Raw genomic sequence first — 26,966 nt, forward strand, 5'->3', positions numbered from 1 at the left:
GCTTTTGTTATAGTGATATAAAGCCTGGAATAATGTTGTGCAAATGTCAGGCATTGACAGTCACAAACTTGCATTGCAAGTAATTTTTAAAAAGGCACCTTATTGGTAAATTATTCTCTAAACAGGATAATTTTGTTGCTGAAGTTTGTTAGTTCAACTGAAAACTGATTAGGGAACTAGTGGAGGAAATTTTCCTTTTAAGATCATTTAAGATGTAGAAAGGATAAAAGAATAAAGAGAGGAGGAATTCTGTATTTGAGAGATCATTTTGCCTTTTTTTCCATGTACAGAAGCTGATGCCTGTACTTTCCACAAACCTCTCCCCTCTAAAAACAAAAAAACAAAAAAGAAAAATAGAAAACAGGAATGATTTCTTCTGGAGGGTGTTGAATTAAGATTAGGAACCAATTCCAGCCATCTTCATATAGACATAGCTACCTACAAGTAGGTAACTACAGATTACCTGTTTTAAAACCGAGAATTGTCTTTGCTAGACTTCACATTCTTCCTTCCAGTAATATAAAGTCCTTGAACAGTATGAAAAGGCTTAAAGAAAGATGCATTGTTTTCGACAGCTTGCCTAAGTCTATCCCAGCCATACCATTGGTCTACTAAAATACAGGGTGGATTTAATTTGAATCAAATTGATTTAAGTCATGATTTAATTCACAATTTGAGTCACTGGTCAGGAAGCCTGGATTTAATCATTGTTTTCTACAAAAACAGGATTCTTGTTGTTTGATATCTTTTACTCATTTAACTTCTTGAAACTTTGCACTTCTAGAGAAGGTAAGGGCTTGATTATGTGTATGCAATCACAAACCTGCAGAGAGACAATAGGGCTGATGGATGGGTAATCAGGTCTGTTATCTCTTATCTTCTATACTGCTGTTACCAAGGATGTTTTTAGGGCTGTACGAAGCTTCTGTCTCTGATTTGATTTGGCAGAGGTTCATCCCGATTCAGTGGCTGAATCTGAATTAAATCAGGAGACCCTTTAATCTCTCCAAATCGAACTGGAACCCTCCGAATTGATTCAGAGATTCGGACATAGACAGCTTTAAATGTTTTTTCTACGTACCTCAAGGTACCAGGCGGCTTATCAATGCCCCAGTGGTGGGATGGATGAAACTTTGCACAGGAGTGCGGGGGGCTCCCCACCACGCTTGGCCTGAGACCCAAAAGTGGACCAGAAGCATTTCTGATCCACTTCCGGGTCTGCCAGGGAGAGCTCTGGTGGCCCCCTGAAGTTCAGTGACTGGTGCCTCCTGGGTCTGGTGGGGGCACCTGGGGTCCTCCCATGACCGATTGCTCCACAGTAGACCCAAAAATAGACTGGAAGTACTTCCAGTTAACTTCCAAGTTCACTGCTGAGCATGTGGTGGGCTCCCCACCCGTGCTCCTGTGGGACGCTCTGTCCACCCCAGCATTGCAGCATTCATGAGCTGCACCTGGTACCTCAAAGTATGTAGAGAAAACATTTAAAGCTCTGTTTATGGTCAAATCGCTGATTCTCCAAATCAGCATCGAATCTTCAGATTCGGATTTGGCTGAATTGAATTGGAGACAGTGATCTGAATCAAAGAATCAAATTACTGCCCCTGATTCAGGCTGAATCCAAATTGAATATGGCCCATTTTGCACACCCCTAGATGTTATCTCTGGAGACAACAAACTCTCCCTATGCCTGAAGAAAGGCACTTGTGCCCGAAAGCTTGCGAAGAACAGTTTTTCCAACTGTTTAGTTGCCCTAATAAAAGATATCACATCTACCCAAAGAACCTTGTCTGCCTATGATTTTTGGAGACACAAATCCACAGTTTGAGAACTGAAACTAGGCATCACAGAGATGCTTCATGGGATCTTCTAGACTGAGCCCCATTGGGTAGAGTGGTTTTCTTTTAACTTTACTATAATCTATAGAGGATTGTCCCAAGGAAAGAAATAACAGTGGGAGACGCAGCACAGCAGGGGCAGAATGAAGAGCCCGCGCGGCTCGTCAGCCACCTTTTTATCCAATTACGGCCGGCCGATGACGTCAGCTTCAGACGCTAGCCGGTGAAAATAAAAATGGCAGCAGATGCTGCGGAGGGGGAGAGCAGCATGGGAGAGGAGCTGCAGCCACCGCAGGGAGAGGAAAGGTTCCTCCCCATGGGACCCGTGGAGCCTGACCAGCTGGGGGCAGATGCTGGTAGCGGGGGGCAGAGCACCCCGACCAGAGCATGTATGGGATGGCGAGGGAGCAATAAGAACGCCAGCCATAGAGACGGAGCTAGAGCTGCACCCAGAGTCCGAGCAGACCCCAGGTGGGAGAGTCGGGATGACTGGGGTGAGGAGGAAGCTGCGCCAGGGGGAGAAGACCCTGGGAGAGTCCCGAGGGGTTTACATTCGGGGCAGGTATCGCCGCTGGTCCCAGCTGGGCAGATGGGAGAATGGGAGTGAATCCTGGAGGCGACGGGTCAGGAATAAAGCAACCCCTGAAGCTAGAGCCCGGGGAAGGATAATAAGGGGGCAGGGTGCAGCCATGTCAGGAAGTGGCTCACTATTCTATGTTTTGTCATTGCGTTTATTTAGTTGCCCTGTGCAAAGGGGAATAGGGGGAGAGTGCAGGTATCCCCGAGGAACGGGGCTGAGGAGGAGCCTCAGAAGGTTTTTTTTGTGTTTCCCCGAAAGAAAGGTAGAATCAAGGAGGGGCAAGGGAGCAGGCGTGAGGCCGGGGTGTAGGGTGTAGGGGTGGTGGAGCCCCGTGAATGATCGCCGAGCAAACCACGGGCCACCGAGTACACTCGACGACCAATCCCGCCTACTGAGGAACAACAAGTCGTGGCAGGCAAGAATGGGGGAGGCAACTCGAGGGGGAGACATCTACTCAGTCTGCAACATGAGTCCGTAAGGTGCTTTACGTCTACCACCAGAGCGAAGGTCGCCTGAGAGTGACTATTCGAGGCCCTTTGAGGGCTTCCAATATAGTCCATGGCCTGTTGTGACCTATTTATACAAGTTCTAAAAAGGTTAAATGAATAAATACATTGTCTCAAATAGTATATAAGTAGAAGTTATAATCCCTATTCCATGATGATATCTTTGAGCTTTAATATATTTTAAATTAAAACTTTCTTTATATGGTTATTTTTTAAAGCATCTTAAGAAATACAATTGAATAACAAAATCTGATTTAAATAAAAAATCTAATTTTTAATTTTAAAAAAATTGTTAATTTTTATCCAACCTGCTAAAGTATATCAATCCTTGTCTCTCAAACATCCTTCCAAGACCACGAAACCGTGAGTTGTTTCTTACTGAGCATTTCATTGTAAGTTATCATTGTTAATTATTTGTATTTGCAACAAGACTTAGAAGCGCTGGCCTTGTTATGTCCAGGTATTGTAGAAACATCAACAAAGAAAGCATTTCTGCCCAGAAGAAAACATACAGAAAGCATCCCTGCCAAAATGTATATTTATTGGTCTGATTATGTCTCGGGTTGTCAATAGGTCTGTGAATGCATTTGCTGAAATAGATGTGAATTTTGTACTTTCATAAAAAGGAAATCTTGTCTCTTCCATCAGACTCTCCAACTTGTATCGATAGTCATGGATGGATCTTTAATATTGGATAGTCCTCTTTACTTCTTGCTGTTGTTGAGCGAAAGCAACATCTGATGACCCTTTATAATGTTAATCTTGGCACACTTACAAAAGTTCTGTAACTGGATACAGAGGCAAACAATATGCAAATATAATGTGTCCAACTTTACGGGCTCTGAATGTGCTCTTGTGAGCAAAGAGTTATGATGAGTACTAACCAGGAAGTTTGAGCTTATCATAGCAAATTAAATTAAAACTGATGTACCCAGGGCTTGATCCATCTTTTAATTCATCATGTGTGAAAGTTGCACTCGAAACAGTTATAGGCTAATTGCTATCTTTGCTGGGGTCTTCAATAAACAAAAACATAAACAAAATATTTATCTCTGAGTACTAAGTAGCAGCTAGACAACAGGGCAGGCAGAGAGCTAGCAATGATCTACAAGGAAGCGAGTTTTTCATTTAAGTGTTCAAACAAAATGTTGTCAAATTGTGCCATGGGTTTCCTAGGATTTTGTCGCATTTTAGAACTGGATGCCCTTGTTAGTAATTAAATTAATTATTTATCCATTGTACACAGTCTTGAATTACTGTATGATTATCTCAGGCACACCAAAGCATAAGATGACTTGAAAGCAAAATCCAAGCATAGATATTCCATAGCACGTCTTACAATCTAAATATTGCTCTTAGCCTAATCGAAGCAGCAAGAGTAGTCACAGCAGTTGATGGACTATTTTTCAAATTGATTTCAAAAATGTATTTAAGGGGATGATCTTCTACTCTAGATTACCTATTGATTTTTAATATGAAAAGCTCATTATATAAGCAGTAACTGCATATAAAAACCTAGCAAACCTTTGCATAAATCCTTTAATTGAATTTCCAGAGCCCGTGGTTCTACTTTTTTTTAATTAAATCTATTTCTTTTTTTAAGTGTTACTGTGTAATTTGCATGCTGTGAAGTGGCCCTGTCCCAGATAAAGTGCCATTGATCCTTATTAAACCTCACCTCTGGGCTTGCTCAAAACTAACTGGAAAAATTAAAGTGTTCATGCTGCAATGCACTTATTGCTTGTGTGATAGGATTATGGAAAAAATAATAAAACTAATTTCCAAGAGAGAATTTATAATGTGAGATTTTATTTTTTCAATTTGATAATTAATAGCAAAATCATATCCTAAATATAAATCATATTTTAGCCTACAAACTGTGCTGGTAATTAGGAAAGATAATGTATACTTGATATAAAACCATCATTTTGTATATAGATAAACCTTTGGTATTTTTAATTTTTTTAATTGTAGGCTGAAACGATGATACATTTCGCTAAACAGATTAAATAGAGATTTGAGCTGAAAAATCTGTATCTTAAAGTATACAATATCTTCTATTAGTAGCTATTTCCATTTTATTACTTCAGAGTTTAAAACATGAAAAATGATAGTCTGCAACTATTCATGCAAACAATTTATGTATTTGAATTATCATGGGAAAGAAAAGTATAAAAAGCTGCAATAGGATTTTCTTTTTTTTATAATACCTAACATTTGTTACTTTAAAAGCAATAAAATCCCCTAAAGAAATATTCATAATCAATAAGAACACAAAATATGGAATATATTAACAGAGTTATAAAAATGTTTGTAGTATGGCTCAAAATGAAAAACACAGCAAGTTACGTACGGTTTAAAATGTAATCAATTTTGAGGTTACATAGGAGGATATAAATGATAAACACAAGTAGTAGCATTTTTAGTAAAGGCTGTTGGAAAAATACTGTATTTATGGCCTATTTTATTCCTTTTATAGCTCATTAATGTAGAAAACAAACACAATGTATCCATCTTCTAAGATAGTTTAAAATTCCCTTAAATGATATTTTTAAATGGAAATACCAGGCTCTTGTTTGCTTTCTTCTGTAAAGACATGCTGCACTGAAAGTGGATGGAAACTGGTTTTCCAGCAGGAGCCGGTACTATGCGAGTTATGATCAGTATTTTCTAGATCTGTAGGGGGGAAAATAGATATTCTTTTCCTTTTGTTTTATTTCTTTTGTTGTCTTTTCTTCAAGAGTGCTGCCAAATCTCCCATTTTCAATTGGCGGTGAATTGCATGAGCGAGCCAATAATATATTTAGCAGAACTGGGCTAGTATTGTCAGTTGTGCAAACTCCTTAGTGAAAGTGCTGGTTTCAGAGCATCTCAGCTAGAGAGGGGAGATTAGTTTAACTGGATTCAAAGTTGGCTTTGTTTATACTGACTCGGTATGACATCCACTTCCTAGCCAAGATCACTACAGGTGTGTTCCTCTGCTTTCTCTTTGGGTCTTGTTTGAAGGCTCTTGTACAGGCTTTAAACGGACCGTGTTGATTTGAAAAATCATCACTTCTGTCTGACAGTGTATTGCCTGCTCCTGTTGCAAGCAATACTCAAGGTGATGACTGAAACAGATGAGAGAAATGATATGTATGTCTCTGTTTTGTTCCAGTATCCATATTTTGCATTTGGTAACACTTTACAAATGAGTGTACAAATTGTACAGTCAGCTTTGCTGTTCCCCTACAACAGTCAATCCAGGAGGCTTTGAACATGCAGTAAATGCTATCGGGGCATATCTGTGTGACCACTTGGTACCTACTGACATCAGAGGCTCCATTTCAGCTCCGGGCTTAGTTTCTCTTCCTGTTTCTCTGAGTTTACAATTGCAAAGAGGAGAGAAACAGTTTATAAAACAAGAATGCAGGGTTATAAAATGCTTCAGATTGACCCGTTATAGTTACAAAGAAGTCCTTTTAACAAGAAATGAAAGCAGTGTGCAGAATATGGCAAGTTTTTTTAAAAATAAAATCCAAATCTGTACAGTTCGTCATTTTTGTCTGCTTGTTTTTAATGGGATTAGAGGTGCCTGCCATGTGAAGTTTATACAAATCATTTAAATACAGCTTCTGTTATTGTGCCAGATAATCAGTGGTTCTCCACCAGACGGCTGTGGAGATGCAGCCACAAGGGCAACAGACGCAGGGTAAAAATTCAGAGGAGGTGTCAGTCGTGTCCTCTGAACTGTCCCATGGGTGGGCAGGACTGTGCTGTGCTGCGTGTGCTAGCTGCCAGGTGGAAAGGTGCCCTGAGAAGCAGCACCACTTACAAACACCTTCACGATTCCCAGTTCTGGACAAAGTGCAGGAGGCTGCTCTGACACACTCTAATTACTCGATTAATCGAGTTCGCTGGAGCATGGTAACTACCGTGCTCCAGCCAGCCTCTGTATCTCATGTATCAGCGTCCCTGCACTTGAGAATGGCAACAGGGGCACTTTAAATAAAGCGTGTTTGATGAGCTTTAGATAAAGTGCCTGCATGACCGTTTTGAAGCATGGGGATGCTGTTACATGAGACGCTTTGGGCGCTTTAATTAAAGCGTCTCCCCTGCTCCGCTCTTCTGGCATGTGTAAAAATGCCCTGTGTTTCCACCCTGTCCCAGTAACCTGTAGAGACTCGTATCATGTAGCTCTGTGCTGTGTTGGGGAAGGGAGGCTGGGAATAAAGACAAACTTGGTAGCCAATGGGCATGTCTAGGGAAAAATGTCAGCCGAGTGAAAGTTGTCTGGAAAAATTAATAGAGCCCTAGGCTTCCTTAATAATTCTGGTGTCACCCTCCAGGGTCATTGAAAGTCACTGCAGCACCTTTTGGCTTTGGTAAAACTTGGATGGAGTGGAGGATATTGGGGAGAAGACTGAAGTCTGGCACTTGCCTCAAAGCACATATAGCGTATCACTATCATTGATAATTTACTTGATACCTTGTGTACCCATAGTGTCCTAGATAATGTACAAGAATAAAAGGTTGTAATTCAGAAAGACACTCTCTTTCTTTGCAAGATAAGTGGCATTTTAAGGCTCTAGGTCTTTGAGCTTGAACGTACTACGTGTGTGAGCTCTGGTGGCTGATCTTGAGAGTTAAGCCGGCTCAGCAACCTGCAGAACATCTTTTGTGCCCTATTTGTGGGGATAGTTGAATGCCCCTTACAAAGGTATGCTAGTGCTTATATTGACATTCATTTAGGGGCACAAATGTTGGATTCCCTGTGAAGCTTGCAGGGTCTTTGTAGATTTTCTGTAAGATCTTCTTGAGCCCATTTTGTTTCATAGGCTATTCTTAAATAACCTTCTTGGTATCACAAAATGGTATCTGGCATTATAAATGGGACGGATTTCACAATCTTTGCGTACTCAAGGCACAGAGGTGAGGGAAGGGGCTGGGGTGGACAGGTCCACAGGAAGAAGGTCACTCAGGTCTGGGGGGGTCTCCAGGAAAAGCCAACGTGGGCGTGGGTTCTGTTATGGATTCCACGAGATGCTCTGACATTGATGAAACTGTTTGTAACTAAAGAGTGGCCAGGTGAATAAAAGTAGCCATATGACCATTATAATAGCTAAAGAATAAATAGCAATAATCAATCAATCTGGGAAATTTCCATAGATTTAAAGAAGTTCCCACTGCAGTCCATGCCCACCTCCCATCCCCCTCCCCCCAGCCTCTGGTAAGTAGATACCAAATAATGAGTGCACAGTATTTGTGCTAAATTTTGACATGGCTTGATGATAGTCACAAAAGTGACTGATTTATCTTTGCATTTACGTGCTTTCCTTCCTGCTTTCTAGTAGTTTTCCTGAGGATTGTTTCTTTGGACTGGTGTTACAAATAGGAAATTAAAATTTCAAAAACTCAGGATGTTGTTCTTTGCCATGCATTTCTGTTCAATTAAAAACAAATTGCATGTCATCTAAAGTCACCCTTTAAGAGAAGGCATCTTTTGAGATTCTTTCTTCTTTGGTTGTATGTCAGTGGTTTTGCTGTAGTTTCCTAATGGTCTTTAGTGGAGGAAGTAAGTGACACTGATCAGTGAAGGTGGACAGTAAGATTTATAATGTATTTGTGCTAGCTGATTGCCAACAGAACCGGCCTTTCCCAGCGGTGCTGTACGCATACTTGGAAAATCAATAGGGATTAACCTCTGACCCCCTTCACATACTTATACTGTGGTCTGCATTGCTTACCAATATTTCATCTGTTTCACTTAAATGCTGTTACTTACTCAATAATGTGTGGCTGTTCTTGCAAGCTACTAATTAATTTTTAAAATGCAGTATCACTTGGAACTGAGATAAAGCACACCTTTAGTATCAAGGTGGGTGGAGGGTTCTTGGTTTATTTAGTGAATTTGCATTAGCAAACTTTAATTAAAAGCCTGATTTGAGGGATTAAAGTTATGTGTTCAGATAAAAATGTGCGCTGCATCAGGTGTGGAACTTTCCTGCAGTGATTTACCGATGAATAGAAATGTCAGATTCATCTAGTTTGCTTCAGGAGTGGGTCATCCTGCAAAAGTAACGTAGAGGAAAATGTGTGTAACATTACAGTAACATGGAGGGAAGTGTGTGTTATTACTGGAGCACAAATAATTGTGCAATAAAAACCAAAACCTGTTTCTAGGGAAGTCAGTCAAGGTTTTGAATCAAGCGTCACTTTATAAAGCTTCACGACAACAGATTTTTAATTTAGGAACTGATTCTGCACGTTCTGAAATTTATGCGTGAGAATAATCCTGTTGTTTTCAGATTTAAGTATCGGTAGAAATGAGGCCTCAAGCATAATATTCAACTGTCAAGCTGGAAATTGCACGCCTTCTGAAAAGCGTATATCTACAATAGTCGCATGTAACACACAGAGGGTCTCTAAAACTAGAAGATAGTGGAACATATAATACTTCTTTTTCTGTTTGTTTCATTTGTCTCTTTGAAAATACTGTACATTGTTTTTTTGTTGGTTCTGCCTGTAGAGATGGCTTCTTCTTGCTTTATAAAAAATAATCCTTACCTTTTAAAATGTATGTTTACTTATATAGTTTAGACAGGTAGCTCTAGCACAAGTGGGATTTTTAAAGAAGTAGCCAGTTGAAAAAGGAAACATAACGAAGTAACAGCCAGACAATAGGGTTCCTTTCTTTGTAGCAATTTGAAAAATTTTTAAGGAGCATTAATCGTTTGCATTTCTTTTTGTCCAGGTCATACACTTTGCTCAAACACAAATGTATTAGCCTAGTACAATTTATTTTTGATGTGGCAGCTTATTTCCTACAGGGGGATTTTTAAAATTCACAGTTTATTATGCAGGTATACCTATTCCCCAGAGTTTACTTACAGTTTACTATTGATCTGATAGCTGGTATTTGAATTGGTCAATATATTCTGTAACTTGTTTAAGATACCCTACCTGAACTATTAGTTTAAATAATGTATTCATAAATTGATTAATCATTACTGTAAGAGTTATTAGCTGCATTTATATGTTTGCTATCCACAAATGACTCTTAGTTTCGTAGTCATACATATGTAAACAGATATTCAGTTTTAAATTGCCATGTAACGGATAATAATTGCAGTCCTAGAAGTGGTATGTTTACACAGAAGGAAAGCTAAAGTATTCATTTTTGGAAAAAGTTTTATAATGTGAATAGTGAAAATTAATAGGCTTATTTAATTTGCATAATATGAGTAATTGTAAATATAGTTGTATATTTGTAAGCCATCTCTCACAGAAGGCTGGCATCCACAAAGAAATCCGACATTCCCTCCGATGTACAGTTGCAGCCTTCGGATGCCTAAGGAAACAGGTGTTTGAAGATTGCGACATCAGATCCAAAACCAAGCTAATGGTTTATCCAACATTTGTGATCCACACAGCTTACTGTATGCAACAAAGGAGCAGACAATGTACAGGAGACACCACGTCACTGGAGAAGCATCACCAATGCTGCCTGCAGAAGATCTTTCAAATCCAGCGGGAAGACAGACGCACCAATATTAGCATCCTCTCTCAAGCGAACACCACGAGCAATGAGGCAGCGATCATCCAACATCAACTTTGCTAAGCTGCCATGTCACTGAGATGTCCGACTCCAGACTCCCATTGCAAGTTTTATTCTCCCAGCTCAGTCAAGGCGTGCACTCAAGAGGAGGGCAAAGAAAGCACTTGAAGGACATCCTCAAGGCCAACTTGAAAAAAAAATGCAACACTGACATCAGCTTGTGGGAAAGTATCACCCGGCATCACCCCAAACGGAGGAAGAGTCTGCTGTGAGGATCTCAGTACTTTGTAATCTTACAGCAACAACAGACGATGGAAAAACAGGAGCAGCAGAAGCTGTGCCGTGGATTAACTCAAGAATCCAGAGCACCCATCCTGCATGGAAACGTGCCCAAGTTCCAACACAGTCTCTTGATCCTGGGTTGGCCTCATCAGCCATCTTCGGACCCACAGATAAGACATCATGGAAGACAATCATCCTTGACCGTGAGGGATTGCCAAAGAAGATATAGTGAATGCCCAAGTGCCATTTTTCCCTATGCTCATAAAGAGTAACAGTATGTGTTGGGTTGTAGAACGGAAAGGAGGAAAGAAAGGGAGTGAAAGGTAGGAAGGGAAAGAGGGAATGACCTTTCTGTTGTAAGAGGCCATAGTGGCTCATGGTTCTGTGTTCTTGGAGGAGTTATGCAGAAGGCATAACTTTAGAGCACCTTGGAGACTAACTGGTTAGATTTCTATCCTTGGACGTGAGGGCTGTTCCATACCTGGGTACTAGCTGGTGCTGAGTTAGTTGAATGATGGGTCCCTGAACATCCTTCAGCACCTGGAAGCTCAAATGTGCACGGGGTTTGGGCAGCTAGGTACTAGCACATATGTAGGTTGGGTGCAGAGCTAGGTGAGAGGATATCTAGGGCATAGCTGAATGGCTTAAGGAGCCTGAGGCCAATATTTTGATCCTCATCTTGGGCTCTCATCGGCAGTTGCCATCTTCAGTTGCTGTTCCTTCTTAGCGTATGTCCAGCGGGGAAGCTGAAATGGCTTAGAAAGACTGCCTCTTGACCAAATACAACAGTACCCCAGTGTCTGGGAGGAGCAACTGCAATGCCGATAGCATTTTGTAGTAGAAAATATATGTTGCGGATGCTGCTGCCTCTTTCTGTTCCTTCCATTGCAAGTAAATTGTTTTTTCTGACATCCCCTCTACGTAGGCTTTCAAACCTTAACTAAACAATGTACGGCTTGGCAACGTTTTGCTTTTAAGACGTCTAAATCTCCACTGTAATAGTTGATGTAGAGATGGAAAAATAAGACCTTTTAAATGTGATGTGTCTGATCATTATGAGCAGAGCTGCAGGCTTTGATTTTCATTTTACAGATTTACACAACATGCTTGTATTTATTAAACCAAAAGTATATCTGTTGTGGTGTTAGGCAGGGAAGAAATCAAAGAGCAGCCACAGAGATTTCTTAACAAAGAGCCCAACCTAATTCAGATTGAAGTCAGTGTGCATCTTTCCATGGATCTCAATGGGAGTTGGATCACACCCAAAAGCCATAGCTTTTATAAAACAAAGAAAGTGTCCAAGGAGTAACTTTGTGGAGGGAAGTACAAACAGCTGAGACACAGCTCCCAGCTTTTCCCTGCTAGGAGGTACAGAATCCCTGCTAGCCTCAAAAAGCTTTCATGCGGGGGTGCCCACAAGTGCCACAGGCAAATCGGTGAACTCAGTGCATCCATATGATCTACCTTCGATTGCACACCTGTATCTAGGACTAATGCATTTCAAGTTTATTTTCTCATATCGTTGTGCGCCTCAGACTTGTGAATTTTGCAATACAGGAATGGGTGGGGCTTTTTCATATTTAGTTTGAAAGCCATTTTGTTTCATGGCATGCCTTTTCTTCTTCATAAATTCTACTTTAAAACATTCAACAACCTGCTAAATTAATATATACTGTGTTCTTTCTTTAATGGGTAGGGGAACTTGTCTCACAGCAGTGCATTTGTTCAGCTCTGTTTTGAAAAAGTGCTGCCTGCCGCGTGAAGGACATCTGCTCACAAATGAATGATTGTGCTTTTGATTCGGAGCAGCACCTTCGCTTTAAATGCTGGCTGCAGATGAAAGGAACAGATTGCCGTGGTACCGCTTTTGTGAGGATTCCTCTACCCAGCATGTGGCTTCATACATTATTGAGAGCAAATCCACTTTATACTACCACTCCTCACTGCACTTATTTTGCCAACCTTATTCAGAATGTCAGCATGGATCACTTTCTTACAAAGGAATAAAAGGCCAGTTAGGAAGATTAAGCAGATAAATTATTTACAGTGTTTAATTATCATTGTACAGGTTTATTAAACTTCAGGGTTACCTAGAAACCTAAGCAGCTGCTTAAAAAAAAAAAAAGTCCACTATAAAGTTAAATAAAAATGTTTTTGTGTAAAATTAAATCCTTTTATGTATGCCGTGTTAATATAAATGTCCAGGGTTTTTTTTGGCCGAGTGCCAGACTTGACTTGGATTTGATGCTGTGATAATTTTTTTTCCCCATAATCCATTCCTAGCTGAGGGCTTATTATGATAGGAGATCCCGCCGAATTCTCTGCTGAGTTGACTAACAGGCTGGCATACTCCTAAATGTTGTAGACAGCAAGCAGGCATGGAAGGGATGTTTGGTAAATCTCAGAAGGTTCCCTTTCACTGATATTAAGGACAACTGTATTTTGCCAGAAGCTATAACGAGATGATTTTGTAGCAACAACATTGTTACACCAAAATATGTTTTGCAATTTTCTTTAATATTTATGTTAGCTAAATAATTTACTTTGTTTCTTCTTCTTAGAAATTGATTTAGACAGGATTTACTGAATCGCAGCGGTGAGGATTTTATTTTTTATTTTTTGTCTGAAAGTACAGATGTTGGTGCTGTGGACTGTCCTCTAGGAATAGCTTCCACGTCTCTGTACACTATCTGCTAATATAAACTAATGAGATCCATTAAAGATCTGCCCACATAGTTGAAGGGAACCACCTATTAATCTGTCATCGTTGAATACTATGAGAAAATTAAGACCACCAAGCAACCATGAATTTGAAAATGAAAAAGGCAGTACCAACTTAATATACTTTAAGGATGAGTGCCAACTAGGTAGAAAGTGAATGAAGTGCTGTTACAAGAAGAAAAAAAGAAAAACCTGTTCCTTAAGTTTAATGAAATAAAATAAAGCAGTGACATGCCAACATACATAAAAGGTGAAGTTCTGGCTCCATTGAAAGCATGAACAGTTTTGCCATTGTTTTTTTTTTTTTAATGGAGAGGCTAAATTTGACCTAAATTATGTATCCTTAACATTGCTATGTAAATTGGGTCCCAGGTTTCACAAACTAATTCTGATAGGGTGAACATTTTATTGTGTCTATTCTGTCTCAGATATATTTTTACTGCCTGACTGTTAAAATATGAGTTAGTACCCAGACAAAGACCCAAGTTAGTGAGGTAATTTCCAACAGCTATTTGTTGCACAGACACATTTTTGTTCTGGGGTTTTTACTTAAAGCAAATACTTACAGGAACCTGAGATCTGGATATAAAAAATGCATCTATGTTTGGGTCATCTCTGTTTAAACCTAATCTGCTGAACAGTTTTGTTTGGAAACCAAGGGGAGGAAGAGGTTAGGGAAAGTTGACATCATGGTCAGAGGTTACCTTTCAGGTTTTATTTGGTTTTGCTTTGTTTGTTCCACTCAGAATAAAAGTCTGCCTGTAATGTAGTCCGACACTGAAGTCCTGCAAAGTGGAAGTGGTGTGTTTTGTAACTGATCAACTGATCACATGCTTTCAAGAGGCGTTCTTTGACCCACTTTTCAGTTACGTTTCCTCGTGGTTTCGCTTCTTCCATGAATTTTAGTTAAAGCACCCTTGCTGCCATTTTGAAACGTGAAGGCGCTGAATACACGAGATCCTGTAGCACACTAGATTAGAACGCGTTCTAATTGGAACACGTCAGAGCTTTGTATGAGCATCCACGCTATGACCAGTTCTTGACACAGAAAAGTACATAAATTAACAAATACGACTTAATGAACAATCAAAATGTCTTTAAGGTAATACATGGTATCTTATTAATTTTTAAACTAAACTGATAAGAGGAGTGGCCTGTTGTTACGAATAAAGGGTTTGTAATATTTGGGGCTATAGTTTGTTGGTATTAATTTTTATATTCCAGAGTGAAAGCTCTGACAAAGACCTATCGTTTCGCAAATAAGCCACTTTTTAAAGAGAACATCTGTTGAAATAGGCAATTTATAATTTCTTTAAAATACTGAAGGACCTAATTAACTCTGGAGGGAGCTCTTTACTGAGTCAACTTATTCAAATTGATTTTTTAAAAAAAATTTCGGGCTTTTTTGGACATGTACAGAAATGCTAAAACAATAAACTGGTGCGGATTAAAGCAAACAAAAATATAACCGTAACAATTATTGCTAATACTTAAGGTAAGTCCTTAAGCAGCAGCAAAAATAATTCTTGTTTCAGAGGTTGCATCACCGTCTGCAGACTGAAAGTCATCATCACATAAAGAGAATTGTTCTACAAAGAAACTGGTGTAAACTGTGGCTATCCTACATGGAAGACTCTGTGTGTCTCAATATTCCACCATTACACTACACTACTATCTTTTAACCGTTACAATAAAGTTACTGTAAATTAACCTCAAAGGGAAAACCTTCTGAAAGAAGACAAAACAGAGATTTATTCCATGTAAGAAAACATGAGAACTGTCTTAATCTCTCTGTAGTAAGCACAGATTATTTGGAGCCAAAATGTACTTACTAGACTATACTCTGGCAAGCCCCTAGCTTCCCTCCAGTGGTCTCAGGCATAGTGAGCACTGCAGTCCCAACTCCTGCTGTTTGATCATGCTCTGCAAATAGGCAAAATCCTGCCCTTCTTGATGTAAACAGGAATCTTGCTTCTGAGTTCAGCTGAGCCAGGATTTTACTCATAATTCGGTATTAGTTACCCTTTCTTCTCTTCTCTAATATACATGAAGCTAAAAGAACCTCGTGGCACTATGTGTTTAAAATGTCACATAAGAGAGGCCTATGGTATAATGATAAAAGTATAACATTATAACAAGGAATTCTTAAAAACTACATTTAGGGCTGAACATTTTAAGAGGTCTGAAGGTAAAACACAAGTCATTCATGCCTACTCTTACAAGGCCCTGAACCAGTGATACTCAACCAGGCTGCTGTTGTGACACCTTGGGGTACCGTGAAGTGATGCACAGAGTAGTCCGACATGATTCCCAAGATAAACCCAGAGATTTCAAATAGAAATCCATGGTGTCAAAAACATTCAGACGTGTTGCCGTCTTTCTGAGTTCTTTGCAATAGAAGAAATGCTCCGTTATTTTTCTGTACTCAAACACCTGAAAACTAGGAGCTGGTGTTTTCTGAGGTGGTGTCTTGAGCCTAATGAGAGGGCCTCGAGTCTAAAAAGGTTGAAAAACACTGCTCTAGGCTTAACTCTCCTATGCTTAAGATGTCTTCTGGAGCTTAAATTTTATTGTTCATTATTACTTTTACTCACACAATTTGGCCCAAACTAATCTACACGTCCTGAGCGTAGCAGTGAAAATGTAGTGTTTGGTCTCCAATTGTGCTTGCTTGTTGGTTTGGACTACCACTGTATTGAAAAGATCTGTCCCCTGGAATTCTAGTTACGCATAACCTTGTATCTTTCTGGGAAACTGAAGATTTATTTCTCATAGCTCTTGGGCATGAAAGACGTCTGTAGCACTAATGTGGAAAATGTTTCTCTACTATGTTGTCTCCATGCAAATAACAAATTAACGTAGCTCATAGAGGAATCTAATGACCACAGTTTGGTGTTTAAGGGAGCAAAAAATCATCTGACTTTTCTGTTCCAGGAGTGGCACCAAACTTCAGCTTTTCAAGGCACTTAAAAACAAACAGCTCATTGTTTTTGACATATAGGTTTTGATGTCTGTCGTCAGACAATCGCACAGTCTTTAAGAATGAATTAAGTATTCTCCATGTCTTCAACCCTGATCTTAAGTTGTGACAGAAACGGCCAATCTCACCTCTCCTTTTTGAGAGAAAATCCTGCATTGTATTCAGTCTCTCACGTGTCTAATCTACATCATGGGTCATTAGAGTTTTAGTTCCTGCATACTGTCCTCTAAGGATGAAGATACATCAAACAAGCATTTGAGACTAAGGCATGTCTTCCAACTATCGTGTTGGATCTCGTGCTTTTGAAAATATTATTGTTTACTGGACATCGCTTTCTTATAGGCATATGCCCAATTGACACCTGCTTCCACCAACTACCGCCCTGCTCCCCTGCCTGTGTCATCTATAAATTGAAGAGACAATGGTGTTTATGACTGCAGCTTCCTGCTATCTTTTTCCTTCATCCTGTATCCATGCAAATGAATATTAGCCGAAACATTTCTTACCAAAATCTTCAACAACTTCTTTTCGGCTTCTGTTTCAGAGCCTGTACTCCACCCAGAGACTCTGACCTTTCTGCAGGTTTTGAGCCTGCTGATCTTGATTCCTTTTATGAAGTGTTGGCCTTTCTTGGCCGCCTTTATCAGGACTGAACTGTTGACACCTGTTCCGTTCAAATGACCTTGCTCCTTGGCGCTGGTCTTCCCAGCAAAAGGACCGCTGATGTTTGTTTTTTGTCATCCGTCATTCACACACACGTACGTGTGTGTATACACACAGAATGAGAGACAGTTTTCTCGCTCAGGAACCTTGTACGGACAAAAGATCCAAGAATATAACCTAATAACTTGAGTAATCAGTCAGATGCAGTGTGAAAGTTGGGGTATTTTGACCCTAATACTTACCTTGCCTCAAATGGGATCCATATTTAGGTAAGTCTGGGTTTTACCCACTCCAGGATGATGATGATAACACCTCAATATCTCCTTTGTAGAACATACTCACTGCCCCTTCAAGCCACTGTTGCTTGTTTCATGCAAGTAAGTGATATTACTAATTACCATAATCTCCCTCGGGTTAAAATGACATTTGAAGCTTGATTTATCCAAAGGATAAACATCATTTTTCCTGTAGTCCAACACAGCCTGATCCTGTTCTTTTCCTTTATCCCAATCATGTAAAGGAAAAGATACAAATTCATATATACAAATCACTAGGGAGGAGTGTAAGATTATTGCTTAGGCATGCAGGGATGAAATCAGGAAGGCCAAAACACAATTGGAGTTGGAACCAGCAAGGGATGGGAAGGGTAACAAGAAGGGTTTCTACAAGTATATCAGCAACAGAAGGAAGATCAGGGAAAGTGTGGGTCCCTTTCTAAATGGGGGAGGCAACCTAGTGACAGAGGATGCAGAAAAGGCTGAAGTGCCCAATGCCTTTTTCACCTCAGCCTTCACAGGCAAGGTCAGCTCCCAGACTACTGCACCTGGCAGCACAGTTTGGAGAGGAGGGGGGCAGCCAGCAGTAGTGAAAGAACAGGTTTGGGGCTATTTAGATAATCTGGACATGTACAAGTCAGCCAGTGTGATTTCTAAGCTTCTGGCCATCATCTTTGAAAACTAATGGTGGCTGGGAGAGGTCCGGGATGATTGGAAAAGGGCAAAAATAATGCTCATCTTTAGGAAAACAAAGAAGGAGCATCCAGGGAACTACAGACCAGTCTACCTCACCTCAGTCCCTGGAAAAATCATGCAGCAGATCCTCAAGGAATCTGTTTCTAAGCACTTGGAGAAGAAGGCTGAAATTAGGAACAGTCAGCATGCATTCGCCAAGGGCAAGTCATGCCCGACCAACCTGATTGCTTTCTATGATGAGATGACTGGCTCTGTGGATATGGTATACCTTAATTTTAGCAAGGTTTTTGATAGGGTCTTCCACAATGTTCTTGCAGGCAAGCTAAGAAAGTGTGAGCTGGATGAATGGACTGTAAGGTTGATAGAAAACTGGAGCATTGGGCTCAGAGAGTAGTAAGAAATGGTTCAATGTCTAGTTGGCAGCTTATATCAAGTGGAGTGCCCTGGGGTCGGTCCTGGGGCTGGTTTCATTCTCTTGTCTTCTTCAGTGACCTGGAAAATGGCATGGAGTGCACCCGCAGCAGGTTTACAGATGACATCAAACTGGGGGGGAGTAATAGATGCACTGAAGGGGTAGGGATAGGATTCAGAGTGACTTAGACAAATTGGAGGATTAAGCCAAAAGGAATCTCCTGAGCTTCAACAAGGAGAAGTGCAAAATCCTACACTTAGGACAAAGTAATCCCATCTGCTGGTACAGGCTGGGGGCTGACTGGCTGGGCAGCAGCTCAGCAGAATAGGACCTGGGGGCAATAAGCTGAATATGAGCCAACAGTGTGCCCTTATTGCGAAGAAGGCTAATGACATACTGGGCTGCATTGGTAGGTGTGTTGCCAGCAGGTTAAGGGAAGTGATTATTCCCCTTTATTCAGCATTGGTGAAGACACCTCTGGAATACTATGTTCACTTTTGGGCTCCTGACTGCAGAAAGGATATGGACAAATTGGAGAGAGTCCAGCAGAAGGCCGTGAAAATGGTGAAGGGGCTGGGACGCATGATGTATGAGGACACGCTAAGGGAACTGGGCTTATTTAGTCTGGAGAAGAGAAGACTGAGAGGGGATTTTATAGCAGCCCTCAACTACCAGAAAGAGGGTTTGAAAGAGGATGGAATTGGACTCTTGTCAGTGGTGGCAGATGACAGAACAAGGAGCAGTGGTCTCAAGTTGCAGCAAGGGAAGTTTAGATTAGATATTAGGAAGGATTTTCTCACTAGAAGGGTAGTAAAACATTGAACAGGTTACTCAGAGAAGTTGTGGAATCTCCATCCGTGGAGGTTTTAAAGACCCAGCCAGACAAATCCTTGGTTTGGATGATGATACAGTTGGGGATGGTCCTGCTTTAAGCAGGGGTTGAATTAGATAACCTCCCTTTCAGCCATCCTTTTCCATGGTTCTGTGATCTGGATGTTCTGCTGGTCTGATGGATGTACATTTAACAGCACCGAAGAAGACTTCAGCACCTTTTCGTATGACACCAGGTAAAGGGAAGACATCACTTCTACCTGGTTCAGGAGCTGCTTTTTCAAATGTGACAAAGTGAAATCATACAATCCTACGAAGTCAGACACTCATGAATGCTCCAGCAGGTCGGTTGCCACTTCTTGAGCGGAGCAGGAGTCTGCCTCTATAGAAAAGATTGGTAAAGCTGTTACCTAGCCAAGCATGCCTACATTCACTAGGGGCTTTGGAGGTGCCCATTTCAGTTGGAATTGTCTTCAGCAGCAAAGTTCTTCATGTCATGCTTGTCTACATGCACTGAATTAATTTCCTATGAACATGACATGTTTTATCCTCTCACTTCCAACTGCTACCTACTCTGTAGGAATTTTATTATGCTGGTCCATTCGTTGCTTTTGTAACTCCACTGATCTGACTTGCCTCTGACTCCATGGGAACATGTGACTAACAAAGCAACTCTCTCATCTGATAGGTTGCTTTGTATGTTGCTTGCAGCTAGTTCCTTTTGATCGTTTGACTGATATTAATAATATTTTCCTTGGAAATGAAACAAAGGGCTGGGATCCCCCTGTTCCAGGTGGCTCTAAATAGTTCACATGGAAAGGGGTTCAACCCAAGCATAAGAGTCAGCGGACATTCCTTTCCTAAATAAGAAAAATAGACAGAAAAGGCAAAATTTCTCTGTGTCGGCAAGTATGTCCATTTTAATTTACAAATTCTCTCTAATGATTACATGGTAGTCCTAATTTTCTTCTTCTATTGGAGGATGTTAAATTAATGGTGGCTCCTAACTGGCTGGGGAGCTGTACAAGGGATTTTAATTTATGTCAGAAGATAATGCATGAGGGAAGCAGTACCTTGAGGATGGTAAGAATCCTAATGATGGAGCAGCTTTACTTTTTAATTAAAAAACAAACAAACCCAGCTTTTGTGTTGCTTCAAAAAACATGTTAGTAGAGTAGTGGAGTCCTTTCCTTTTACTCGTATGTTTTTAAATCATCTTTCCACGTCTCTTTTTTTGTTCTTTTATTTGAAATCCGTTGTCTCTTGGGTTTTGATAGTAGCTTAATGGACTTAGACATTAGTCATTTAGTTCCTCACTTCTTGAGGATCTAAATTTAAGTCTTGATGTTGGTACAGTGTGACAGCCCTTTGGTTTTATTGTTGAATAGCGTATTTCTTGATCTGCACTATGTTGGCACTGATTTCTGGAAAGCTAGATTTACTTGTAAACTTACTCCTTTCCAAAAAAGTATAAACTGTTTTACTTTCTTAGAAGGGAGTATGTGTACTGAAGCTGATCTGGTTGTTTCTACCAAGAAGGGAGTAACTATATATTAATAGAAGTATTCATTAGTACATTAAAAAAGGAACATTTTTTTAACTATATAGTATTAATCCATTGAAAGGTCTGACTTTTGAAAAGAAGACACCAACTCCAAAATTTTATCTTGGAAATGTGAAATTAAAATGGCGAAATGGCATTTCCCCCCCATCCTCCTCCAGTATAGCCTGTGCATACCTCTTTGCCCAGAGAAAACTAAACTCACTTGAAAATTAGTCAAATGAACTGCTGGGATTTCATAAATTGTTGAATTTTTTTTTCAGTCTTTTCTTGTTTATATTTGGTAGTGGTTACACTGGGACATTTGTGGCACTTAGACTTAATGAAATCAATGGGATTTGTGCATACATGAAAGGAAAAGAAAAAATGATCTTTCTTGGGAGGAATTAAGGTTCCAAAACTGACCACAGAGCAGATTATAGATATATACAGCTTTTTAAACAGCTCATTGACTTCTTTGATAAATGAAGAAGAATTGAGAGTAGAGTAGAATAGAGTTGAGAAGGGAAACTGTCTGCAGTGGCTGGTTTCTTATGCTTAAGGCATACTGCAGAATCTACTCCTAGAATAATCAAACTGATATTGTATTTAGGAATAAATCCATATTTGCTGTATTTCCCTCACTTTCTGCACTTGCAACACGATGAAAGCTTGCCTAAGTTTTATCCCAAATAAAATCCTAATTACAATTTTTAGTCTGCTAACAGAAAGATGAGGCTTCATAATAGTTTCTTCAGGCAAAAAGATAGATAGGTTCTGTCCTAATGGGTTAGATTTCAGACTTGCTATTCATCCAGTAATTAACTTCTTCTGGTAACAGTGAAAATGCATAGGCTTGCATGCAAAATTAATTTTAATATATGTTGAATGCAAAACAAGTAAGAATGCATTGGCAAGAGGTTACATGACTAACTTCTCAAAAAAGTGAAGATATGAAAAACCTAAAGATCTCCCCAGCACATTACCTCTGCCATGCTGTCTGTCCTGTATAATCATCAAGGTATTCAAGTATACATTTTAAGAAGGATAAGCAGGAATAGAAAATGGTATATCCTTGTCAAGTTATTTTGTGGGGTTGGGACTTCTGTATTTCTTGATTTCATAGCAGAGCCTTTAACGACAAAGCCTTTACATGATTTTTCACCCTTTAATTTTATAAGTTTTAAAAGTATCTCAGATTTCTCCTTTTCCTCCTGAAGACGAGAATAAAAGCACTGGTTGTGTTGTATTCTTTGTATTCTGAGTCTCCAGGGAGTGAGGCTTTATAGTACTGAATCACTCAGTGCACCCTTTAGCAGCTAATGACTTCCCTTAGAGCAGAATGTAGGGTAGATCTGCACCTTATAGATCAACTAAGCAACGGTGCACAGAACTAGCTATGCAGAGTTACATTTTACTTCCAGTGACATCTTTGTGCACATATCCATATTACACGAATCTGAGACCTGATTGTGGTAAGAGAAATAAAACTGAATGTAGGTTGCCTGCAACACGGATCTGGGTGGATTTTACAATTTACATTTCTCAAAAACATGGTCAGCATCTCCGATCAGGTGTACCAGAAAAATGAAGACCAAATGCAGAAGCTTCTTTTGCATATTCCACCTGTCTAAAACTTAAAAAAAAGAGAATGCTAGTGAACGATAATGTATATTTAAATTTTCAGATGTTCATTTGAAGTTTGCATGCCGATCTGCAGAAAGTTTATTAATGATGTTAATATAATACTTTAGCACCTTGCATCTTAAAAGCCAGCACAAATATTAACTACATTTCCCTATATGTATCATCACACATGGGAGGCTTGTATCTGCCATACACTACCTAAATGATTTTTTAGGTTTATGAACCTTCTTATCCTTCAGGGAGTGGTTTAAGCTACGTATTATTCGGACTGATAATATTTGCAGTGGTACTACTTGTTCATTTTCTTCAAAACCCAAAAGGCAGCTGTACAAGTGAGTGATCCTGGCTAAAAACTAAAACCAAATAACTTTGTTGCTGAAAGTGACCATTTCAGCAGTATCCAAATTAGAAGTTAGATTCCAAATTGCTGGTACACAGTGATAAAAACAAGCGCAATCACATGTGCATGTTGACCAAACTGTATCTGCATTTTAAATATATTAATCCAGTCATTTAGGTGGAATAGGTCCAGGGACTGGTTTAAATTAACCTGAGAATCTTTGTTTATGCTTTGAGAGCCAAGGTAATGCTTCATTTAAGCTGCTATCTGAGATCCAGACCACAAATCTGATGGAAGGCTTTAGTCCTCAGTGTATAGTTTCAAAGCTTTAGACCTGCTTGTGCCAATGTGTCATTAGCTGAAAAATGCTTGGTGTCTGCAAACACCAACACATTTTGTTCTGCGTTTTAGGTTGTCTGAATGCCATTGCAAAACAGCGTTCAGAAAGTGAAGCCTTTCTTGCAATTAAAGGAAAACATGTCTTAATTGTTTGTTACACACAATTTATCTGGAGAGAGTTAGTAGCTAACCTGGATTTTTGTACATATGTTTATTATCAGGTTATCTAGAAGGATACAAATGTTTCAGCCTTTATATGAACTGCCGGGAGTGGAATAAAAAATGACCTCCATATGACTTGCTTTCATACGCGGAGTAATAAAATCTAAATTGGGATTGTATGTATATAGAAATAGGTACATGTACTTGCGCGCACACATGCATGCACGCACACACACGTAAATATGCGTACTTAAATGTCTCTCTAGGTTATGCCCCAAGTGTGTGTGCGCACGCGCATATGTGCATGTGTGTATTTGATATGCAACACATGATTTGTTTAGAAATAGACCTAAGACATGTAGTTTTAAGATAAATTAAAACATATGATACATTCAGAAAACTTTAGGGTTTTTCATTTCACTGATTTTAATAGCCACCAGGGGGCAATGTGGTTTGACTGTCATTCACAAACTTAGATGCTGTCAGCATGCCCCTGAAATAGAAGTCCGAAGACTGTGATTACTCTTAAGGAGGAATCCTATCTGGAAGGGAACAGATACAGGTTTTCTTTTGCATTACTAGGAAACCATAGCGTTGTCAAATTTGCTAAACATAGTCATATGAAGATTAACAGGCAATATGCATGTGCCTAACAGTACAATGCACAATAAATTACTTTTTCATCTTTCCACTCATTTTTGAAGTTGCATATTTCAGTACAGCAAGATGAAAGGAAATTCAAAACAAACGTTAGTTCTAATTGAGTATGGGTAATATAGTGACTGAAATCTTTTAAAACTTTGGGAAATTTTGTTTCCTGGGTGTTAGTATTAATACTAGCAACAAATAATTTGATATTGGTATAAATGAAATACATAATATCTTATGCGTAACACAAACATGCATGCTTTCTCAATAATAATTTTAATAAATGTTCATTTGTATTTTTGTGGTACTTTTTATATGAGACTCTTACAGTGCCTTAGAAATATTTATGTAAAACTCTCAATCATTCTTTTGTTCAGTGTTATACCCATTTTACAGTTCAGCATGTCAAGCTGTAAAGAGTTTAAATGACTTGCCCATATCAACAAGTCTTTGACAGAAAAAGGAAGAAAGCCTGCAAGTTTTGAGCTATAGTTCTCCACTCTCACCAATGAATTACAATTATTCTCACTCTGTAGACTTGTATTTTCCATGTGGCAGTTAAGTTAGAAGGATTTGCAGTTACTTTCACTAGAAATGTTTCTTGCTGTCAACCACAATGTTTCTAGAACGTTTGAGATATGAAAAAAATGAATATGTGAAGAATGTCCAATTGAGAAGCTACCTTTTAACTACAGAATGCGAGATTAAGTTGTCATCAATTATCTTGTGTAGAATGTTGTTTGGAGTTTATTTCTCAGCATATATATATGCACTTAGCAATGGGGAAGGGAGTGAATTATGATATTGAAGGTAACCTCAGCAATGAAGCCTACTTTATTTTAATACTTGTTGGGAAAGAACTAACTTATATTCAGTAATATAATGCAAGTCAGTAGGTCATAAACTGCCTTGTGGTTTTCAGATGTTGACCATGAATCACTAAACCAGGCATGCTGCTGTCTGTTCTGTGTTCTCCGTGTGCAAACAAAATCCTGTCCTTGAAGTTTCTATTCTTTAGCTCATTTCTAAATGTAAAATGTCTACATTTGAAAGCTTCAGTCGTCAAGTACCCATGGCATCTGTTCTGATTCCAGTGTGAACCAATATTACTGGTACGTTTGTGTCTTCTCAAAGCTTTTTCTGCTTTTCTTTCCACACAGCTTGGGAAATAGCAAATCACATCTGAATCAGGTGTCCAACTGTTTTGAAGAGGGGGTTGTCAACTGGGGGTATGTGTACCCCTGGGGGTACTTTGAAAGGTCCCAGTGGGTACACAAGCGTGGGTGGGGATGGAGCACCATCACCCCGCGCCGCTGCTTCATGGGGGCAGGGCTGGGATGGGGTGAGAGCAGGGCTGCACAGACGCTGTGCTGCTGCGGCTTGCCATACTCCTGCTCCATGTCTGGTCGCTCACCACGTCCCATCCTCCCCCACTGACTCCGTGTCCGGCCGCTCGCCAAACCCCCTGGGGGTACCCTTATTAAAAAAGGTTGAAAACCCCTGTTCTAAAGCACGGAGTCCTCTAATACTACCACAGTCTTTCCCATCTCTCTACACTCACTCAGAGTACAGTGTGTTATACCCTGATATTTCTTTTTTTTTTTTTTCCTCCTCCACATTTATGCTTTTGTCATATTGAACCTCTCAGGGAAACCAGAGGTTGCTTTTGACCATTTTAATTCCAAATTTGTCGTCTCTCCTCATTGACCTTGGCTCCTTTGTCTTCTGCCCGCGGTATCTCCTACACTGTGTACTGCAAGCCATCCTCCTCTTGGCATGGTAACCTCTCTAAATGTCTCTTTTATAAATCTTTCATTCTCTTAAGCATTTCACAGTGTGGAAAATTGGCTCTCAAGCAACCTTGCCCTCAATGTATTCAGTAAGATGACAATAGAAATACACATATTGTCCCTGTATCTCTCTACCTAGAAAGCACCAAATCTTATTCTGCAGATTTTGCACGTCATTGAGCTTTACTTCATTTTAAGTCCTTAATTGCTAAACTTTACAAGCTGTGTGTAGGAAGAGCCTAAACAAGTAGAAATGACAGTGGATGCAATCGGTGTACAGACATTTACTGGCTCTGTAATGCCTTTTGTACTCTGTCAGACTATCCAACTAGTTTTCCTACATTTAAACCACATAGCTCTGGTGCTTTGAAGAAGTGCTTAAGAGTTGTTTAACTGTTATACAAGATCCATACCAAACTAAACTAGAAAAAGAGGAAACGAAGCACATCGTGCATTGTAAAAGCACGTGAGGGCTTGAAAAGGGTTATTTCAGAGGTGAATGCTTTTTTGAAGAGCTATTTATTTTAAGCCTAAAAAAAGTTTCTATAGTAGAGGTGTCCACCAGTGGGAACGAAAAGGACTCTGAAGTGATTGTGCTACCTTACTGCCTACATAACCTCGTATATTTCTTGTTATTCTAGTTGAGTGCTGCATTCAGACAGAGGTTGCCAATAAAGTTTATTGTAGGAGCTAAGTGTCAATATCTGTAGTACCCCCTGCCTAGGGTGCTTGTAATTAAAATGCCACAGATAGTCTGGGAGAAGCATGAAAATTTGATGGCAAATTGATTTCAGGTTCATCTTGAAATTTGTCCTCAGCTGGACTCGATACTGCTGGCAGACATTGGATGGCTTTTGTCAAAAGGGTTTGCTGGGATGAGACAGAGATGCCTTGATCTGAATATTAAATACAGCACTCTGCTTATGACAAATGGCTTGCTTACTACTAAAACATGCCTCTTTATATACTTTATTGTTTGTCATATTTGTAGGATGCCGCCGTTCACATCTGTTTTAATTAGGAAAATAAGTTGAACCCACGGACGAGTACATTTAGAAACACCAGATTTAATCTCAGTATACACAATCTGGATTTCTAAACTCTGCAGACATGACTAAGATTTTCCTGAAAAACAAAAAATTACAACATTTCCAGATAATGGTAAAAACAAAAAGCCACCTC

General features: G+C 39.7%; 1 protein-coding gene across 13 annotated transcripts in view; it reads left to right on the forward strand.

The window, feature by feature from the left end:
- The window catches only part of WWOX (WW domain containing oxidoreductase), a 683,982-nt gene that overhangs the window by 205,131 nt on the left and 451,885 nt on the right, over window positions 1-26,966 (forward strand). The window lies entirely within an intron of this gene.

This window comes from Crocodylus porosus, unplaced genomic scaffold (genome assembly GCF_001723895.1).
Source record: "Crocodylus porosus isolate Cpor-Errol unplaced genomic scaffold, CroPor_comp1, whole genome shotgun sequence".
Classification (NCBI taxonomy): domain Eukaryota; kingdom Metazoa; phylum Chordata; order Crocodylia; family Crocodylidae; genus Crocodylus; species Crocodylus porosus.